Source organism: Lissotriton helveticus, chromosome 2_1 (genome assembly GCF_964261635.1).
Source record: "Lissotriton helveticus chromosome 2_1, aLisHel1.1, whole genome shotgun sequence".
NCBI classification, from domain to species: Eukaryota; Metazoa; Chordata; class Amphibia; order Caudata; family Salamandridae; genus Lissotriton; species Lissotriton helveticus.
In genome coordinates this window covers 1,205,470,577-1,205,486,744 of record NC_136059.1, presented here as the reverse complement: position 1 = coordinate 1,205,486,744, position 16,168 = coordinate 1,205,470,577, and the positions used below count along the sequence as shown (strand labels likewise).

Sequence of the window (16,168 nt, the reverse complement as noted above, 5' to 3'; positions counted from 1 at the left end):
TCACACAGCACTGGCTGGAGTGAGTGGGGCATGCAGCTGGTTCTGGAGGCTCTATCCCCAGTGCTTAATTTGAGCCAGTGGTTTCCAGTGCTTGACAGGGGCACTTAATTTATCAACACCGGCAAGTCTGACAGTCTGCAACATGGCGGCGCTCATTGTCTAATTTAGAGATGAGCACACGTTTCTTATTTCAATAGAGCAGACCTTAGAAATAATTAGTACCTGCCACCCAAGCCATTCTTCCAGTTGTGGAGACCCGGAATAGTCCTAATTGTCTCACTTGTAAGAGTGTGGTGGTCAGTAGTTGTGTTGGTACTGTCACTGAAAGCGCAGGCAGGGGCAACGGGAGGTGCAAGCTGCAATGGCTTCCTGACGAAGGCCCTGGCACTTATTTATATTACAAATTTAGCACCGTCTATCCCTCATCTGGCACGCGAGAGGGTGTGCACAGGGTGCCTTATGGTGAGTTTTTGAGGCTTTGCCCCTCGTCTGGTGTGTGTGCACGCAGGTCACTAGATGGTGTGTCTAGGCCAATGAAAGGGTTCTGAGGGCTGTAACCCAGGTGTAGTGTGCGCGCAAAGTGCACTAGCTATTGTGAACTGGGCGTGCACGGGGTTCTGAAGGCTGTATCCCTTGTTGGATATGTAAGAGGGTGTGCACAGGGCACTGGAAGGTGAGGGGCTGTACACAAGCTTCTAGGGGGCTGTACTCTAATGGTGATAGGGAGGGTATGCACATGGCTTTAGATGGTGTGAGGAGGCATTGCAGAGAGTTCTGGAGGGCGTGTTGCTCACCTGTTGATTTGATTTGGGTGTTAAGGTGGTACTGGGTGGTGTGAAGGCATGCATTGCAGACATCTGGAGGATGTACTTAGAGCGTATCCATTGTGTAGGCTGCAAGAGTAAGCTATTGGCATTGTAAATTTATCTGTTTTCAAAACCAACACAAATAAAAATGGTGTCATTAATGCCAATAGCTCTAACTTTTGCAAAGGCGAGACCGTTGCATTGAAAATGCTTGTTATCATTCTAGTAGGCTGCTCAGATCCCTTTAAATAGTTCTTCATGCTGCAAAGATTAGAACTAGGGTACAGCATACACTGTAGCTACCCAGAGGAATGCCCAACTACCTATCTATATGTCAAACGGCTAAGCTGCTTTCATTTAGAAAAGAACCGAAAACTTTTCTTTCTTGAGTAACTTAATGGTTGAGGTAAGTATTTGTCATATTCTTTTAGCAAAAGGAAGACTTCGGGTATCTGTTTGAACTTCATAAATATCAGTTCACTCACTGGGTTGTGGAGGCTACAACTTTAACCAGAACATCAATAGGGTGTGTGGAGAGCTCATGTGCAGCAAAGACTCAGTCAGCACAGATGCATTACTGTGCAACAGAAAAGCTGCAGCAGATACAATTGCATCTTTAAAGGGAGAGCAGTGGCTGTATGTCAGTGAATGGTCTGAACTGCAAACTCAAAGAAATTTACATAGTGTTACTTGATCATATACTTCCAGACTGTTCCGTGTGGGGAAAATCTGAAGTAATGGACACCACACCACCCACTGACAAAGACTGAGCATTATAGCAATGGAGTTGATAATGTATACGTTTGGGTGTGCAAGACTGTCAACTAGATGCACCAACTCTGCAAGGTGTTCTGGTGCTATTGGCTCTAGCAATGTGCAAAGATCACCAGTGGCAGACGCTGCAACATTCACCCCCACCAATACCAAGAGGTTGAGATATTGATAACGCTGGAAAACACAAAACAATGCAACGTAATAATCCAGCCAATTATCCATCCACCCTTACCCAAACATTGATCGATCCCACTACACTAACGACCCAACATTCACCAAAGCAACTACGTACCCACGCCCTGCCAAACTTACCAACTATCCATTTATACACCCAACATATGTAGATGTATGTTGTCCGAGTATATGTGACCAAGTTTATGGATGGCCCAGTCTGTGTTCACATGCCCAAAAGTTTCTTGGTGCTCCTGAGTGAGAGTTTTGTCTGTGCATGGATGCAAGTTGGTGTGGTGCTGTGACGCCACAATATAAGGGCGAGCCAAGCAAGGCTCAAACCTGGCTAAGTGCAAATATGGTGAATGACTCAAAAGATTGGAGCCAAACTGAGATCCAGAATTCTGATCCTCTTTACCATTCACTTTTTTAAAAGACAAACTGGCACGCACTGGACAGATAAACTCAAACAAAATCCAAAAGGTGCATCAGCTTGAACTTTTTTAGGCAGTTCAAACGTCGAACATGTATGTAAAACTGCAGTCAGTCAAAAACGGATTGATTCAGAACTTATTCTATAGGTCAACAATATGAAAAAACAAGGGCCATAGGCTTTGATAATGGTGGTCAGACGTTTAAGATAAACCAACAGCAATTGTTTTGCAAATATTAAAAATGTTGCAACCGAGAAATTGCAAGACTGACTTCATTAAACATTACTGAGGGCTATGAAAGGAGTAGTGGTATTCAGTGTCCCACTCACTCCCATTAGCCCTTTATCAATCCATATCTCTTGCTTCTCATCTTTCCTTTTCAGCTCCCCATGTTCCTTCTCTCCTGAATGCACTCCCTTCCAACTCCTTCATTTCATCAGCCCTCAAAGTACACAACATACCCACTCACCAGCAAGTACTGAATTTTGTTTTACTTTCACCTGGTGAATATTTTGACATCTGTCTCTTCTTTATACACATTACCATAGAATCACAATTGCAACTGAAATACTGGACCACGGCTCTATGCGCTCACCAGTGAGGTCAAGGTTTGGAGGGCCATGTATTCTGAACAACTCTGACCCACAGAAAAACTCGCACCGCATTCAGCCTCAACTCCAGAGCTCCAAGGCGTGGCCCGTTAGAAACACCAGAAGGAGACTCCGTTCCAAATACGCAATACACGAGCATAATATGCTACTTCAAGAAAAAAAAAAAAAAGACACGGAAAGGCAACACCCTGAAAAAAGCGTAACACCCCAGAATGCAAGATTAAGTGAAGTACAAACAGGAACTGAATCGCATAAAAGGATATATTTTTTTTAATTGATCAAAAATAAATCAATATTTTTGCCACTGATGTTATTGAAATGAATACAAGGCCCGATAGTGACCCATATCAATGTCCGCTATTAATAACTAAAGGGTCTAATAACAGAAGGGAGCCATCCCACTCAAAGCCCTGTGTACAGTGCTTTAATTTGAAATGCAGTTACTCCCTATTTAAAGTACCTGTTAGCGCCTGAGAAGTGACGGTATTAAATATATTACAGCGGTGCTGAGAAGTGCAGGTACTACCACTTTCAAATTAAAGACGTGCATGTACTCGGTACCTGCCCATTTAAAGCAATGCCTGTGTAGGAAAACACGTCATCACTTTTAATCAACGTCAGCTGCGTACTCCGCTCAAGGGGACACATCTTACCTTTGATTACGAGCTCCGCCTCGCACCCACAAAGTATAAGAGGAAAGTATTGGGCAGGGTACCGGTGGTACCGGAGAACAAGCAGTACTTCGAAAGGGTGCCCGCGCTCAAAAGCGAACGCTTCCGCGAATCCACGCCCCCGCTGTAGCCTGCTTTATAGATGTATGCTGAAAAAAACGAGAGAGCGGTCTCCCACCAATCACGTCCCTCTTTCGAAAGCCAAGCCCCCGCGTAAGCACGCCCCGGCCATAACATGAACTGGCTGCCATTCTGAACGAGAGCACGAACCCTTTATAATTAAAGGCCGGCTATGCTATTATGACGATGCCTATTTTGAATATTGTTAAAATAAGTACCAGTTTGCTTGACGTTCACGAGTACACAATTAGAACTTGAATTATGAGTGCGAAATAAATTATGTGAACATTGCAATACATAGTAGTTAAACGAAACAGTGGACTCTTGATATCGTATTACAACATAATGTATGACTCTCACCTACAAGCCCGTGAGGGAGCACCTTACTACCCCTGACCTGGCGTCACATTTGAGCTGTCTTCTAGTACAATGAAGGAGAATGTCAATTTCTTGCTCGGGTGGGCGAGCACTTTCTCCTCGACTCACTCGCTCATTGCGCCGTTTTTACCTGCTAAAAAGAGGCAGGTGTAGTAGAGACTTTCTCAGGGATTGAAGTAGGATAATACAAATTGGGGGTGGGATGGGGGTTCGAAGAGGTGCGTGAACACATAGCCATCGCGAAATTTGCGTTGTAAGGTGCGGGGCCTATATAAAACAAGGACCTGACCTACATCAGGTGAGTGTAGAGTCCTGTTCCTCACACATTTATTAAGTCTTACCAGGATTGGATTTGGATCAAAAATAGGCAAGTGCACGCTTAAAAAAACCAAAGTGGCCCACATTTTAAAATTTGCTAACATTCGTGCCAAGAATTTTCAATTCTATTAAGGACAGGAGGCGAGGATTATGCTTTCTCATTTCTTTACTGAAATACAGCAGCTAATACGAACACAGTAAAGAAATAAAACACTACATTTTCCATGAGTACCTAGTGACCATAGAGAGTAGACTGTATAAAAGGTACCATAGAGGAGAACACTTCCTCTTTCTTTGTGCAGAACAGTTCAACAATAAATTAAAGTTCCAAGAATCCAAACAGATGAAGGAAAACACGAAGCACAGGCCATCGGGATGCAGGACGATGAAACAGAAGTGGAAGATCGGCTGCGCAGAGCAACGATTCCTGGCATGTGGAACACAAGATCAGCAACTCATTTAGGGTCTGAACCTCAAAGGTAAAACAGAGCCGTAATAACCAAAACTAGGCGCGCAACACCCTTTGGGCTCACCGGGCTTCAGCCCCCCCCGTTGTCTTCATTATAAATCACCATGGGGTGACCCAGTATCCCTCAGAACCTGGGCAATACAATTTACATATAAACAGTGGTTCTGTCGGGTATCTGACCTGATTACTTCAATATAAACATTATTTCATTTTAATTCACAATGGTCCTTTGATTACTTAGTACTGAGCTCCAAGCAAGGAGCTTGCTCACAACGCAAATCCAATACCACACGGGTTCAGGGTAACCAATTATTTTTAATCTATGAATTGCATTTTTCATTCATAAATAACCCTGTTTCCACATGATTTATTTAAAATTTACAAAAGCGGCGCAGAGTAAAATTGAGTGAATATAATGTGACATCAAGTGAAATCGTGACATTCAAACGTGCATATCTACAAGTGAGTGAGTGGGAGGGAAGGGGGCAAAAAGGTTATTTGGTCAGTTACAGATGGTAATTGTAATTATCCCAGTAATCCACTGAATTGAATTTTCATAAAAACTGGGTATTCTCTACTGATCCAATGTTCTCAATATCGTCGACGTTACGTCCCTGTAGGACGCCTTAGTTGGGGGTCTAGCGCAGGTCTTCTTCAGGACAAGGGGCTGTGGTATAGCGCCTGTGGGTTAGAGGAGTAAGTTTATCAGAAAGGATTTGCAGGAGCAGTGAGGAAAATGCGTGACATTCATTTACTCGTGCACTCACCAACGGGTCTCCGTAAGATAGACCCCAGGTTGCTGTAGAGATTTATTTCAGGTGTAGATAAATTGTGATCTGTTGGGTTAATAATGGACATTAATGTATATCCAAGAATTTAAACCATTATGTCTGCTAATGGTCGACATCTTACACAGACTGATAAAAGATGCTCACCTATTAGCTGAATAGGGTGGTTTCCGCCATAGTTAATAATGGGGGTCCTCTCTGGGCTTGAAATGAATTAGCATATTCCTTATAGCCAAGGTCACCTTATAAATCGGACGATCTGCAAAGAAGCGGTGTCTATAATCAGCATCGCGTTATATAAATTTATATATACAGGGGTCGTAAGTATTCAAAAATCCTTCCCCGTGTTCTCACCTATTTCGAATAAATCCGAAGTGCATCAGAGAGCGAGATCCGTATCATCCGCTCGCTCCTGCGGCATTAGATGTATTATTAAACTCAGAGCCGGCGCATACCGGTTACTTAGTCTCGAGGACGCAGATGCACGTCCGCCTAGGTTGGTTGCTAAGCAACCAGTCAAAATACGTCCCGGCGCAAGCAAGCGTCATTCCGTTGCTAGGCAGCCACCAGGGACCTTGTTTAATGCGAACATTATCAAATCGTTTCCGGGTCTCGTATGTTGTATTTATATCAAATTATAGTGGTAGTTTGTATAAACCTACGGACATATCTGGCATTAAATTGGCTTGGCAGGAATTATTGTGACAATAATACTTTTATAGTGATTAACCAACATTGTTGATGCAGACGGCATATTTCATCATCATACGTTTCCAGGAAACAATCACAATGCATCACACAGTGTATTAAATTATGACATTAAAACGATATTGTACACAAACCAATGTTTACACGTTTTTATTGAGAAAATGCCATTAAGATCAGCAAATTATACTTAGTTCGCAAGGTGGCATTATCAGCATGTTCTACGGAAGGTTTTGGATTATGCATGATAATCACAACAAAACTAAATTGTAAATCAGAGTTGAATTGTAACCAAGACAAGGATATATATAAATCTATATATATTTCCTACCTAGTCATCGTACAGATGCCCTATTTCTCAGTATCGTTACCCTTAGTTTAAGATTCACAGCATTCCAACACCTTCTGTAAAGTGTTGGCAGGAGTTTAAACAGATTAGTTTCAACAAATTACAGGGATTTAATGTTGCCCCATTTGTCTGGCTGTCTCCTCTCGTTCATTTAACCCTTCCTGTACCGTATTGAGGGTATGAATCCACCTACACTCCTTGTAGTTAAGTGACTTGGTAACTGAACCACCTCTTGGACTGGGAATCACTTTCTCTAGAACCCTCCACCTGATATCTTCTGGTTTATGACCATGCGTTTGGAAGTGTTCTCCCAGTGGTGCACCCACCGTGTTACATCTAATTCTGCTCATGTGCTGCAAAATTCTGTTTTTCACCTTCTGTTTTGTCTGTCCTACATATGTCAAGGCACATGGACATATGATGGCATAGATAACCAGTGTACTGTTACAGTTCGTAAATGGTATGAGTTTGAAGGTTCTCGTGTTCTGGATAAAGTTCGAACCCTCGAGGCAGTAGTCACAGGCCCTGCAATTGCCACATTTGTGGTGGCCAGTTAGTGGAGGCAGGTTTAGCATATTTCTCAGATCTGGCTGTTGAGGGGGGTCCAGAAAGGCTTTCACCACAGTGTCTTTTATATTTCTGCCCCTCTTGAAAGCCCCCCGTTGTCTTCTTCAGCCCGGGCTAATTTGACACGCACTGAAATGATTGCGCATCGGAGCTGAGAATGTCATTTTCATGATGCTTTCTGAGAGGCCCAGCAGTCCGAGCCAGCCAGCCTGTGAACAGTTTCCGTGAACCCCCTGCCCCCACCTCTTGTTTTCCTTTACTGGCACCGAGGTGATATCCTTGCCTGAAGGCAGGGATTTCACCTAAGCACTTGATGTGTTCAGCATGGGGTGGGAGTGGGAAGATGCACACAGCAGGGGGAAAGGGACGGCCAGTGCATGTGATGCTTTTCATTTGTACAGGAATTTCTGCTGGCGTCATAGCCCAGGGTGTGCTTTCTGTGCACTTGTATGGATGTGTATTCCATACAAGTGCACAGACCGCAAACCCTGGGCTATGACGCCAGCAGGAATTAATTTACAAAGGAAAAGCTTCACCTGCACTGGACATCCCTTTCCCCCTGCTGTCTGTGCACTTGTAGGGAATTCACATCCAGGGCGCTGCTCACCAGATAAATGGTGAACAGGGCCATTTCTCTTTTTGCATCCAAGGGCACCAACGACGCAGAAGCAGAGGAGGCCCTGGCAAGGAGAAACCAGGAAACATTTGACCCACACCTGTCCACACTGTGAGATTTTCGGGAGGGGCTGGATGCCAGGACGCAGTGCTGCTGGGACGCAGTGCTGCTGATCAGCCCAACTCAACTGAATAGTATCAGAAGAGCAGGCAGCCGTTTTTTATGTAAGTTTCAGTAACTTTAATGCATTCTTCAGCACAGCATTACCTACTGCCTGCATATCTAGGTTACTCTAAGTGAAATTTGTTTTTGACTTACACACATGGAAACGTCAAAGAGGAGAGTTCCCTCCGAATATGCAAATGTAGTGTAAGTTTGTAGTGTTCATTTTTTGGGGTGCTAGTGGGTAACTTTAGGGTTCAGGGTGGGTGTGGGGTTTAGGGTGCCAGGGAGTAATTTAGGGTTCAGGGTGGGTTACGGATTGGTTTGCCAGGGGGTAATTTTAGGGTTCTGAGTGGGTATGGGTTTTAGGGTGCCAGGGGTAATTTTAGGGTTCAGGGTAGTAATGGGTTTTGGTGTGCCAGGGGGTAATTTTAGGGTTCAGGACGGGTATGGGTTTTGGGGGCCAGAAGGGTAATTGAGGGGTTCAGGGTGGGTGTGGGTTTTGGGGTGCCAGGGGTAATTTTACGCTTCAGGGTGGGTATGGATTTTGGGGAACCAGGGGTAATTTTAGGGTTCAGGGTGGGTATGGGTTTTGGGAAGCCAGAGGGTAATTTTAGGGTTCAGCGTGGGTATGGGTGTTGGTGTGCCAGGGGTAATTTTAGGGTTTAGGGTGGTAATGGGTTTTGGGGTGCTATGGAGTTAATTGTAGGGTTCAGGCTGGGTATGGGTTTTAGGATGTGAGGGGGGAATTTTAGTGTTCAGGGTGGGTGTGGGTTTTCGGGTGTCAGGGGGGCAATTTTAGGGTTCAAGGTGGGTAGGGGTTTTGGGGTGCCAGGGGGTAATTTTAGGGTTTAGGGTGGTAATGGGTTTTGGGGTACCATGGGGTTCATTTTAGGGTGCAGTGCGGGCATGGGTTTAAGGGTGTGAGGGGGGACATTTTAGGTTTCAGGGTGGGTGTGGGTTTTCGGGTGTCAGGGGGGCAATTTTAGGGTTCAGGGTGGCTATGGGTTTTGGGGTGCCAGGGGTAATTTTAAGGTTGAGGGTGGGTATGGGTTCTGGGGGGCAAGGGTGTTATTTTAAGGATCAGCGCAGGTATGAGTTTTGGGGCTCTAGGGGTTGATTTTAGGGTTCAGAGTGGTAATGGGTTTTGGGGTGCCAGAGGGTAATTTTAGGGTTCAGGGTGGGTATGGGTTGTGGGTTGCTAGGGGGGTCATTTTGGGGTTCAGGGTGGTAATGGATTTGAGGGGGCAAGGGTGTAATTTTAGGGATCAGTGCGGGTATGGGTTTTGGGGTGCCAGAGCTAATTTTAGGGTTCAGGGTGGGTATGGGTTTTGGGGGGTAAGGGTGTAATTTTAGGGATCAGCGCGGGTATGGGGTTTGGGGTTCTAGGGGGATGATTTCAGGGTTCCGGGTGGTAATGGGTTTTGGGGTGCGAGGGGGTAATTTTAGGGTTGCATGTTTTCTCCGCTTGACCTGAGCATTAATCGATCCTGATTATCTGCCATTTTAGCCCCGCCCCATTGATAAACATTAGCCACGCCCCTTCATTTGCCATGTTATCCCCCTCCGAAATTAAGACCTAGTTGCGCCCCTGACCAAAACCCACTAACGTAGGAATCATAGTAGACAAAAGGGGTGGGAAAAAACAAGGCAAAGAACAGCAGTATGCATAGAAAATTTACATATACAGTCAATCAGTGAGAAAAACACTATAATGCAGATATAAACAAGGGTGGGATAATTCTCGCCTCCTGTCCTTAATAGAATTGAAAATTCTTGGCACGAATGTTAGCAAATTTTAAATTCAATGGCAGGATGGAGGCTCCGATTATGCTTGTTCAAAGCTTAGCCACCACAACAGAAGCAACATCTACAATAGGTTTGAAATAAAACGCTTTAAATACTGATTCCGAAGACCAATCAGCGGCCTTCATGATATCCTGGAGGCCGACCCCCAAGGAAAAAGCCTTAGAAGCCATCGCTCCCCGAGCAGAGTGAGCCCCAAAGACGGAGACGTCAATGCCCGCCTCCAACATGAGCCAGCGCACCCAACGTGCCAAGGTAGCGGGAGCGACAGGATTAAAAGGCTTCTGTAAAGCTATAAGCAGTCGACCCCGTGAATCATGCCGAAAAGGTGCAGTACTCACCTCGAAATCTTTGATGCATTGAACCACACAAAGCTTCGGATTGTGAGGAAAAGAAGGATAAGACACAGAAGACGTGTTACACTTAGTACGGCGAGAAATGGCAAACGAAACGCCCTCCGGAGAGAACATGCGCCCAGCAAGATCCAAAGCACGAACATCCGAGACGCGCTTGCAGGACAACAGGCAGAGCAACATAGTCAACTTGGCAGACAATTGCTTGCGAGAGAGCAAAGTATTAGAAGGCCAAGAATTCAAGAAACGCAATACCACTGAGACATCCCATAAGGCGACATACTTAGGACAAGGAGGTTTTACCATCCGAATGCCTCTGAGTAATTTGGAAACCAAAGGATGCTCCCCAATAGGTTTATTATCCACAGGAACACGGCCAGCTGAAATTGCAGAACCAAAGTTATTAACCGTTCTGTATGCCAAACCAGAAGAAGCAAGAGATGCAAGAAAATTCAGAACTAAAGGGACATCTGCAGAAGAGGGATCCACTGACCATTGTGTACACCAATCACACCATCGTTTCCAAGCTGACGCATAACGTTTGTGTGTGTTGGGGGCCCAAGCTTCACCGATAAATCGGGCAGCATCTGAAGAAAGGCCTGAGATTTGCCAACGTCCCCCAAAATCCGCCACGCCACAAGACGGAGATGACCCGAAAGAATGAGGGGGTGAGGTTCCAGCAGAGGGTCCAGCAACAGGTTCCACCTGCTGGGGGTAAGGAGCGGCGGGGAGCAGCTCATCTCCAGAAGAACTGGAAACCACGCCTGAGCTCTCCAAAGAGGAGTGATGAGAACGAGCTCCGAAAGAAAGTGCCTCGTGCGGGCCAGAACTCTGGGAATCATCATGAAGGGAGGAAATGCATAGCACAGGAGAGGAGGCCAAGATTGGAGAAACGCATCTGTGGCCAGAGCCTCCGGATCCGGACGCCAATTGTAAAACAGGGGAAGCTGTTTGTTCAGGCGAGAGGCAAAAAGGTCCATGTGACACTGTCCCCAAATCCGGGACAAAGTCCGAAACACCCGAGGGTGAAGCAGCCAATCGCTGTAATCCCGCAGATGGCGAGAGTTCCAATCCGCTATTCGATTGACGCGACCAGGAAGGTATTCGGCAATAACTGTGATCTGACGACGCAGACAAAGATGCCAAAAGTCCTTCGCAATCTCCGCCAGGAGTTTGGACTTGGTGCCCCAGAGCTTGTTGACATACCTCACTGCTGAGATATTGTCCATGCCGAGGAGAATGCAACAGTTCGACGCCTGAGGAGAAAGACAGCGGATCGCGAAAGAGCCCGCAAGGAGCTCCAAGCAATTGATGTGAAGGGATAACTCCTCCTGGGACCAACGTCCCCCCGTTGTCAGGGAACCGCACCGGGCTCCCCAACCCCAAAGACTCGCATCCGACTCGATTACCATATCCGGAGTCTTCGCGAACAGTGCTCGACCGTTTCAAGACTCCATGTGGTCCAGCCACCACAACATCTCCCAGCAAGCATCCTCCGAAAGAGGAATGAGGTTGGAGTAATGAAGGCCCTTCTGAAGATGCCTGATCTTGAGGCGCTGAAGAGCGCGATAGTGTAAGGGACCCGGGAAGATGGCTTGGATTGAAGAGGACAACAGACCCACAATCCGAGCCACCGACCGCAACGAGACCATCTGTTTGGACAACACCATGCGCAACTCCCGTTTGATCGCTCTGATCTTCTGGCCGGAGACCGAATTGATGAGGAACCCGAGAAAGTCCATCGTCTGCGAGGGCTGAAAGTCTGATTTCAGAGGATTCACAAGAAATCCCAGAGACTGTAAGAGTTCTATAGACCACTGTAAATGAATTTGCAAAAGAAGAGGGCATTGAGCCATCAAAAGAATGTCGTCGAGGTAGACAATCAAGCGGACCCCGCGGGCTCGCAAAGATTCCACCACCGGACGCAGCAGCTTCGTGAAGCACCACGGAGCGGAGGAGAGACCGAAAGGGAGGACAGTGTCCTCGAACCACTTCCCCAGCCATTGAAACTGGAGGAAGTGACGATGAGGAGCATATATCGGAACAGACAGGTAAGCGTCCTTCAGGTCGAGACGGACCATCCAGTCCCCCTCCTGAAGCAGATCTTGAAGAAGATGGATACCCTCCATCTTGAAATGACGGTACACCACTCGGCCGTTGAAGTCCTTCAGGTTGAGGACCAGACGGGAACCTCCTCCTTTTTCTTCACCAGAAAAATGTTGCTGACGAAGCCGTCGGGAAGACGGGAAGAAGGAATGATGGCCCCTTCGCCAGTAGAGATTCGATTTCCTCGGAGATGAATTCCTGATCTTGTTGGGAAAAAACATGGGGAAGCGGAAGTCGGTGTTGGAGAGGGCGCTCGTAAAACTCGAGTTTGTAGCCTTGTACCGTCTCCAACACCCAAGCATCGCTCGAGATTACCTGCCAATTGTGGAGAAAATACTTCAATCTGCCCCCTAAAGAACTTCGGAAGCCAGAAGCAAGCTCACCTGATTTGGAGGAATCCTGACGTCCTCCTTGGGCACCTCCGTAACCGCCCTTGTTGTACTGGCCTCTCCCTTTGCTCGAGGGGTAAAACTTGGATTTGCCAGAACCGTAGCTGTCTTGTCCGCCGCCACTTTGGGACTGACCACCACGTTGGTTAGGGTGATTGCTTCCCCGGCCTGATGAACGTCCCCTTCGTCCGGCCCGTCCGAAAACCGGGCGGAAGGCCCGACGCAGATTGGACTGCGCTCTATCCAGGCCACTGAATGTAGCTACAAAGTTAGTAAGTTCTTTGAGGAATGGATGGCCAAAAAGTAAACCCTGCGCCATGGAACCTGATTCAGAAGGGGCGAGATCCGTCAATTTTGGATCTAACTTCATGAGAATGGAGCGACGGCGCTCACAAGACAGGGCACAATTGGCATTGCCCAGCATGCAGATGGCCCTCTGAGACCATCCCACCAGTTCTTCAGGGTCTATAAGAGCGTCAGAACCCTTTGCACGATATGCCAGGTCCAAAATCTTGGTCAGGGGACCCAAAAGGTCCAACATCTTGTCCTGACAGGACCTCCAGGACCTGTTCAGACCCTTTTTCGGGTCTTTGGAATATTTCCTCATGTAGGTCACCATAGTCGTGTCCACCTCGGGCGTATCCGCCAGTTTGTCTGCAAGATCTGGTCGGGGACATTCCGATCTTAAGCGAGCACGAACATCCTTGTCAAAAGGGCGACGAATGTGCGTCTGCACATAATCAGCCACCTCAGGAGAGGGAAGCCAGGTAGAAGAATTCGGATGCACGATATCTGCGGGGTCAAAGGTCAGCACCAGGGGATTGGAAGGGGCATCCACAAAGTGCTCCTTGCGAGCCTTCTTCTTGGGTGGCGGAGCCAGAGGGTCAGAAGAGGAATCAGTGGCGGAAGAATCGTCAGTCGAGGGAGACTCCTGTGGCACCAGCACAGGCGTGGAAGATTTCTTAGAAGCCCGGGAAGAGGACAGAGTCTTCGCCAATTTAGCAAAACCCGCCATGTGAGGATTTTTGGGAGACTTTTTTGAACGTCCCGATTTAGGCAACCAGCCTTGTTGAGTGGCATACTCAGACAAATGCCTTTTCAGAGGGGCAATAGCATGGAATAATGTTTGACCAACATATTCAGCATCCACAGAGCCTGCGGGCTCTTCTTCGTCATAATAATAATCTTCATCCTCATAATAGTCACCCATTATTTCCTTTAAAAAGGTAATATGCCCACTGGAGGAGAAGTAATATATATTGACAACCCAAAGGGCAATGCAGGGGGAGTGTACACCCCAAAGCAAGCCAAGTAATGCAGGAACAAGCCTGTCAAAAAATTAAGTGTGGAGGGAGGGCTTGCTAAAACACTCTAGGCAAAGCCTATGCAAAAATTTTACAACCCCTGTCTTTTGATAAACAGGGGCGTGAGGGGCTGAGACCTGGCAAGTGGGCGTAGGCTGAAAAGTCGATTCAAAATCTCCTCAGGAGAATGCTTGCAATGCGCTTCAGAAGGCTGCCGCCGGAAGAATGTAAACATGCACAACGCGCATGCACGGTGACAAGCGTGCCGGTCTTTGAAAGAGAGACGCGCGACTGGACGCGCGCCTCTCTATGCACCCGTCTCCCGCTCCACAAAAGAGAGTGCGGCGAAGTCCGAACAACCACAAAGGTAGGCGTCAAAAGTGAAACGCGCGGGGAAGTGAAACTAGCAATAAAGCCAAGTAACCGACAGGAAGCGCGCCAACCACTAGAGCAACAGCGTTAATTGAAAAATCAATAATGCAAGCACAATGACATAGATATAAGAAAAGTGCACTTAACTGGCTGCGAAGCAGCAAAGAAAGAGGAAGTGTTGTCCTCTATGGTACCTTTATACTGTCTACTCTCTATGGTCACTAGGTACTCATGGCAAATGTAGTGTTTTATTTCTTTACTGTGTTCTTATTGGCTGCTGTATTTCAGTAAAGAAATGAGAAAGCATAATCGGAGCCTCCGTCCTGCCATAGAATTGCGGATGTTTTCTTCATTTGACGTAGCTAAAAAAAATGCATGGATCAGTTCACACTGCTGAATCACACATGAATGCAAGTGAGACCACATCTTCGCAGGCTCACTGCCCCCCCTCGTTCTGCATACATTAATGGCCAGGGGCATCCAAACAACACAGACGGCACCAGGCTCCCCAAACAAGTATTTGCAATGCAATAGGTCTCGCATTAGGAAAGTTTGAGCTATTGGTCTTGTAAATGACACATTTTTTATTTATGTGTTAGTTTTGAAAATAGCTAAATTAATAGCTTTGTCATTTACAATGCCAATACTTTTAACTTTTGCAAATGTGACACCTATAGCATTTGAAATGCGAATTTCTTTGTATTTACGTGACTTAGATGTATTGATATTACAAATAACAATGGCTTTTAATGTTTTTAAATAATTAATACTTAAATAAAAGTTATTGTAATTTATAATGGCAATAGCTTAAACTTTTGTAAATAACTTTTGTGAAGATTATGTTCAGTGTATATTATTGTGACGAAAATCCAAGAACAGAAGTCAAATATTAACATCTTTTTGTGACATTTGTAATAAAGCTTGAAACATTGAGAGAACATATTTGAACCAGTTGTTGTTGAATGGTTGCACAGATTGTGGCTGTGTTGGCGCTGAGTGATGTTGTGGTGGCAACAAGTGATGCTGTGGTAGCGCATAGTGATGTTGTGGTGCCCCTGAGTGATGCTGTGGTGGTGCGATAGATAGATAGAGTGAGGGCGATAGATAGATAGAGGGAGGGCGATAGATAGATAGAGTGAGGGTGATAGATAGATAGATAAATAGAGTGAGGGCGATAGATAGATAGATAGATAGATTTATCTGTTGGTTTTGAAAATAGCGAAATTAATAGCGTTGTCATTTACAATGCCAATTCTTTTAACTTTTGCAAATGTGACACCTATAGCATTTGTAATGCAACATGTTTTGTATTTACGTGACTTAGATGTATTGATATTACAAATAACAATGGCTTTTAATTTTTTAAAATAATTAATACTTAAATAAAAGTTATTGTAATTTATAATGGCAATAGCTTAAACTTTTGTAAATAACTTTTGTGAAGATTATGTTCAGTGTATATTATTGTGACGAAAATCCAAGAACAGAAGTGAAATATTAACATCTTTTTGTGACATTGTAATAAAGCTTGCATGGTTGTGTGTGTGTGTGGCTGTGCGTGTGGTTGTGGGTGTGTGTGTGGTTGTGGTTGTGGTTGTGTGTGTGGTTGTGTGTGTGCGGGTGGCTGTGTGTGGCTATGTGTGGTTGTAACTTTCGCAAATGTGACACCTATAGCATTTATAATGCTATATGTGTTGTATTTATGTGACTTACATGTATTGATATTACAAACAACAATGGCTTTTTTTAATAATGAATACTTAAATAAAAGTTATTGTAATTTATAATGGCAATAGCTTAAACTTTTTAAATAACTTTTGTGAAGATTAAGTTCAGTGTATTTTATTGTGACGAAAATCCAAGAACAGAAGTGAAATATTAACATCTTTTTGTTACATT

The 16,168-nt window shown here is 45.5% G+C and overlaps 1 protein-coding gene across 1 annotated transcript in view; it reads right to left on the bottom strand.

The window, feature by feature from the left end:
- The window catches only part of DDIT4L (DNA damage inducible transcript 4 like), a 130,182-nt gene extending 126,603 nt beyond the window's left edge, over positions 1-3,579 (bottom strand). Inside the window, exon 1 of the mRNA XM_078677478.1 lies at positions 3,450-3,579. The gene's annotated coding sequence lies outside the window, so the exon portion shown is untranslated. The remainder of the gene's footprint in view (positions 1-3,449) is intronic.
- Between the last annotated feature and the right edge of the window lie 12,589 nt (positions 3,580-16,168).